This window comes from Peromyscus leucopus, chromosome 6 (assembly GCF_004664715.2).
Source record: "Peromyscus leucopus breed LL Stock chromosome 6, UCI_PerLeu_2.1, whole genome shotgun sequence".
Taxonomy (NCBI): Eukaryota; Metazoa; Chordata; class Mammalia; order Rodentia; family Cricetidae; genus Peromyscus; species Peromyscus leucopus.
In genome coordinates, this window is record NC_051068.1 from 17,730,269 (window position 1) to 17,736,270 (window position 6,002).

Sequence of the window (6,002 nt, forward strand, 5' to 3'; positions counted from 1 at the left end):
TGTGTATATTAATATGTAAATATATGACAGATGAACTCCTAATTTAATCATTGTAAGTATCCCAGAATATTGCTTGCTATATTTCTCACCTTTCTTTTCCATGGTACATGAGTCATGGAGGGTATCTTGGATATTGAAATTATTAGTTTTGAAAAGATAATTTACAATGATTTGTTTAAAATCTGTCAAACATTCTGGAAGATAAAGCCCTCTGCTACTGTCTACGAACTGTGCTATCCTTGTGCATAAACAATATTGTTGGTTTGATTTCATAACAGAGATCAGTCTTATCAAATACTTAGCATTGGTGTAAATATTAAATGACACAGAATTACTACAATAGATATGTGAAGAATGATCAAGAGGCTAAAATTTACCAGAATCAACAGTTGTTGCCATTCAAAATCAGGTAGAGTATGAACACAAGTAATTCACTGTGTAGAGCTGAGATGAGGTTTGTAGCTGATTTTCTTGGCTTGGTGGTATTTGTCTCATTGACTTGAGGAAATACACAGAAAATCTCACTTTATCTGAATTGATGTGACTCTATAATCTAACAATCTTTTTATCAAGATGACATTTTATGTTTCATTTACCAGTGAGCAATTGAACAACTTCCATATCCAGAAGCATCGAAGGTCATAGTGTTCTACAGAACCAAAAACTGGAGGATGATGACTGAGTCAGCTTCTGGATTGGCCAAGCTATCTTCCTGCCCATGATTTTTTCAGTAACTCAAGACATGAGTCCCCAGAACTCCATTGGGCTACATCCTTCACTTTCTATATTATTCTACTGAAAACCAGTTTTTGGAAACCACTTACAGCATTTAACAGAATTTGTTTGAATCTTCTGGTTTTATCCAGAAAGAGAATTCCTTTTTAAAAGATATTGAGCATGTCACCATCAACCAGTGGAGAAACCCAAAGTGATGGTTTTAGAGTATGAACTTTAGCCATGAGTAAGAACTTCTCAGGATCCAACTCATTCCATTGAGGGTTTCTGTCTACCTCCCACTTATCCATAATTTAGAAAACCTTATTATATGACATTCCTTCTGTTCTTCTGTTTTATCATATTTGTTACAAATAGTTTCACTTGCTATATTTTATGCTGTACATTACATATTCTTTACTGTTATAGTAAATGTCATCCAATAACTTGATTGCTTAGACTCCAATGTGTCTGTCTGTTTCATGATTCTCCATAGTCTTTGGAGGACGCCATCTGGCAGTCTTCTCCTATACCTCAGTTACTCAGGGACATGCAGTTATGTGACAGAGCCACTAGAATCTGTAGCATGAATCTTAAAAAGTTCTTATTAATAAAATCAAACCCAGACCAGATATTGGGGTGAATTCTAGAAGATCAAAGAGACAGAACAAGCCACAGCTAACCTCACCTGGCCAACTTCTTAGATGGTCTTGTTTCCTCAGACTGGATGCTTCTGTGTTCTCATCCCAATGGATCTCAGCTGAACTGCTGCTCGAAAGCCTGAAGCTTAACCATCTAAAAGCTTAACCAGCCAAATGCTTCTAGTTCCTGATCCTCACGCCTTATATATCTTTCTGCCTTCTGCCATCACTCCTTGGGATTAAAGGCATGTGTCACCATGCCTGGCTCTTTCCAATGTGGCCTTGAACTCACAGAGATCCCAGATGGATTTCTCCCTCTGGAGGATTAAAGGCGTGAGTGCTACTATTTTCTGGCCTCTCTATCTAGTGGCTGTCTGTTCTCTGACCCCAGATAAATTTATTAGGGTGCACAATATTTTGGAGAATACAATACCACCACAAGAATCACTTTATTAGTCTTTTCTTCTGAACTCCCATCACATGAACGGATTTCTGAAACTGTATTTATCTGTAATTCCTTCAAGTTTCATACTTAGTTTAGTAGCTCTGACAACACTGTTTGCAAAAGTAATATCTTGGTATTCTTAACTGAAGACAATCTTATGTTTGAATGAGTTCATAAGGGAAGTATTTCTAGTCTCTGAGCTCAAAAGTTCAAATAGTTAATACGAGTACTTACTTGTTTTGTTAGTATCTCCAGCCCCCTTACAATTTCATCGAGTAGGTGTAGTTTAATAGTTTTTGAAAGATCACCACTAATTATTTCACAGAATTTACCCTGAGATACTCATCGATATCACTTTTGCCAGATACTTTTTATCCCTTTGAAAGTCAGTGCATGGTGATCACGAAAGCATAAAGGTAAATGGAATTGATACAGCCCAGGAATCTGAAATTACAAAGCAGACAGCTCAGAGGTTGAACAAGGAGCACATGACTGCAGAGATATAAACACAAAGAGTTCTTAATGTTCTGTTTCCAGGGAGAGAAACCTGACCCTTCTGATAAAGCCACTTTCACCACCAACAGGGATTGGAGAGCCAGTGTCTCCAACAGCAGGGAGGGTCTGGCTACTGTTTCCAGCAGCAGGAAATGCTGCTGAATAAACAGGGCTTTGAAATCCTCAGATATTCAGAGATGTTCTCAGAAGGTGATCCTCAAATTGTTAGATCACAATGCTCATTATCACAATTATCGAAATCATCATCATCATCATTGTCATCAACATCATCACCACCATCATCATCATCACTATCATCATCATCACCACCATCATCATCACTATCATCATCATCATCACCACCCATCATCATCATCACTATCATCATCATCATCATCACCACCATCATCAATCATCATCATCATCATCATCATCATCATCATCATCATCTGCACTCACACTTGTGTCCCACTGCACACTGGCATTTAATTCTTCCATTGATTACATCTTTTCTCAAGTGTGAGGTCCATTGTTAAGTACTTTGCATATAACATTTCATTTGGTAAGTTTTTAACCTAATTTTATAGTTAGGAAAATTAGCTTTTTTGAGTCATAAGTAACCATCTTCAGCACAATTGGAATTTAAGGTATTGTGTAAATAACAATCCATCCAACTTTGTGTGTGTGTCTGCGAGAAGGGGAGATGGTGGGGAGGAAATGATGAAAACAGTACTTTTGTATGAAATTGTTAATAAAATAAAATGCAAAAATATTACTTGCAGTTCTTAAATATTTTGTTTATATATACATACATACATATATACATATATATGATATAACAAATTTCTATCACTCATGCTAAAAATGTAAGTTTTATCAGAATGTGAAATGTAGGTATTATTTCTCAATGTGTCCTGTCAAAATCACTAAATACTTGCTGAAAAAAATGAATAAATTCTCAGATATTAGCTAATCTCAGTAATTATATTACTGTAACATTCAAGAATATCTGTTTAACAAAAGGGTAGGTAAAGTAGGAATGCAGACACTGACCACCAAACTACAGTCCAGACCCATGTCATACTGATGTGGATTGTACAACTAAATGACCTTCTGATAACTGCCACATATTATGAGAGATTATTGTCATGACCCTGGATACACTAATCAATAGACAGAACCCTGAGCAGCATTGAAGACAGTACTTGGCAAAGCACGCTTCTGGCTCAAGAATAAACCAACACAGTGGACTAGGAGAAGCTCTCAGTCTTCCACTGTTCTGCACTTAACATATACCATGTTCAAGAACGCTGGTTTTAAATTATGTCTTTTGCTCACCTGGAAATCTGAGAGTGTGTGGTCAGGATGAAAGTTTTAATTTACTTAGAGAAATCATTCATGATCTATTATTTTTAATATTTGAATTATAATTTAATTACAACATTTCTCCCATTTCATTTCCCTAGATCTTCCCATATGCCCCTCACCACTCTTCTTAACATTCATGGCCACTTTTTTAATGAAGTGTTATTGCACACATGTATGTATATACATATATATTCCTAAATATTCACTGTTAAGTCAGGATAAAGTTACTTATATGTTTGTTTTCAGGGATGACTGTTTGGTACAGGACAACCACCTATCCCCTCCCAGCTTTCCTCAGTTGCCTGTGTTTCTTTGTCTAGAGTTTGGGCCTCAGGGACTTTTCCCCATTCAGTTTCTCATGTACATGGGTGTTATCCTTGTTCAGCTAACGTGTAAACAGTCCTGTCGAGGCTTTATGGGTAAGCCTCAGGGAACATTGCAGAAGAGAGGGAGAAGAGTGTAAAAACCAAAGGATCAGGAAGTTTTCTGTGAGATTGTTTTCCTAGTAATATCAGAAGCCTTACAAATTTTATCAGACTGAAAAAGGATAGAATCAAAGTGATATTTTATAGGCTGTTTATTTTTACTATATTAATCCTACCAATTCTTGATCAAGGGATAATCTTTTCATCTTCTGTTATCTTCTTCAATTTTGTGACAAGATACTGGTAAATACAGAGGAATGACAAGACACCATATTAGAGATAGTGCAAAATCTCCCCCTAGACATTCCTGTGATACTACCCCTTGACTCAAGGCCATGCAACTGGGCGTGTTTCAGAAATTAGTTTTAAAACATGGAGGAGGGGTATGAACACTCAGGATGAAGCACGGAATCAGGGACCAAACACTTGTTTTTATTTCTGTGGAAAGTTTCCTTGTTTGTTTTTAGTTCAATATACATTTTTAGGAATGACTTTGTTTTATCATATTATATTTATTCCAATGAGTGATTGATTGGGGGCAGTGACATGTGTACCAACATTCCCTTTGTTGGTCAGAGGACAACTTGCAGGAGTCATTTCTGTCCCTCTACCTAGGGTTCCTAGGGCTAGAACTCAGGGCTGCAGGCCCGCAGCAGGTGCCTTCATTTGCTGAGCCATCTTGCAAGTCCTAGTTTTGGTGCTATGTGGACTGACACTGTTCACTGATGGAGACTCCACTGCAACTTAAGAAAATATTTTCAGAATGTTTATAATTTGCCTGTTACATGGAATTAAAAGCTGTGTTGGTTGACATAAGGGAGAATGCAAACAATTCTTCTGTTCCTTTACTGAAGCAAAAATAATATTCAGCTTAATATTTAATTGTCTTTTATTTTTAAGATTATAATAAAATCCATCATTACCCCTTCCCTTCCTTTTCTATAAACCTACCAGTATATCCCTCCTTCTGGCTCTCTTTCAAAGTCATGGCCTCTTTTTTATTAATTGTTGTTATATCTTTATATATATGCATATAAACATATATATACATATATTCATAAATGGCTTCATCTGTATAATGTTATTATATGTATGTTTTCAGGAGGTTTATTTTAGGTGAAGAAAATGTTTTCTCCAGGTATGTTTCTGGGCACTCTGGTCTAGTTAATGTCTATTTATCTAATTCATCTATTGATACATACTATCCAAATGACTTTACTTTATAATGAGACATAGTCCTCAAGTTTGAGATTAGTTTGTGCTGTAAGCATAGAAATATGAAGTAGGAATTCAGTTGGCACTGATAAGGCTAAAACTTGATATAGCCAAGGGCTCTGCCAGAGGGAAGTCAAAACTCAAGGAGTTTTGGTGATGTCAGCTTTTGAATATATTAGCTGTGTCCTGCAGTGAATTTCTTGTGTGCTATTGTAGCTTTTCCAATTGATTATTTTCTTCCCAAGAACTTCTAACAATGTGGTTGATCATTTATTGGACACAACTTCTATGCAATTGGGGTATTTGGATAATATCCCCCAGCTGTGGGTGTTACACAGTCAAGACCTGTATGACAAATTTTAGAATGTCTTATTTAAAAAAAAAGAAAAAGAAAAAGAAAAAACAAACAAACAAAAAAAAAAAAAAAAAAAAAAAAAAACGGAGCCAGATATTGGAGTAAATTCTGAAAGATCAGAGAAACAGAAAGAGCTACAGCCAACCTTACCTTGACAACTCCTCGGCCCATCATGTTTCCACAAATCCTCAGACTGAAAGCTTCTGAGTCCTCACCTGAAAGGGTCTTAGCTGACTGCTTAAAAGCCTCTAGTTCCTGGTCCTCATGGCTTATATACCTTTCTACTTCCTGCCTTCACTTCCTGGGATTAAAGGCATGTGTCCTTCCCAAGCAAAGACATGAAA